The sequence below is a fragment of the Rhinopithecus bieti genome, unplaced genomic scaffold (assembly GCF_001698545.2).
Source record: "Rhinopithecus bieti isolate Rb0 unplaced genomic scaffold, ASM169854v2 scaffold_66918, whole genome shotgun sequence".
Taxonomy (NCBI): Eukaryota; Metazoa; Chordata; class Mammalia; order Primates; family Cercopithecidae; genus Rhinopithecus; species Rhinopithecus bieti.
Window position 1 is genome coordinate 66,092 of NW_016825404.1, and position 430 is coordinate 66,521.

The following is a 430-nucleotide window of genomic DNA, read 5'->3' on the forward strand; positions in this document are numbered from 1 at the left end:
GTGACAGACTGGATTAAGAAAATGTGGCACATATACACCATGGAATACTATGCAGCCATAAAAAAGGATGAGTTTGCATCCTTTGTAGGGGCATGGATGCAGCTGGAAACCATCATTCTTAGCAAACTATCACAAGAACAGAAAACCAAACACCACATGTTCTCACTCATAGGTGGGAACTGAACAATGAGATCACTTGGACTCGGGAAGGGGAACATCACACACCGGGGCCTATCATGGGGAGGAGGGAGGGGAGAGGGATTGCATTGGGAGTTATACCTGATATAAATGACTAACTGATGAGTGGTGACGAGTTGATGGGTGCAGCACACCAACATGGCACCAGTATACATATGTAACAAACCTGCACGTTATGCACATGTACCCTAGAACTTAAAGTATAAAAAAAAAAAAAAAAATCCGTCCTGTT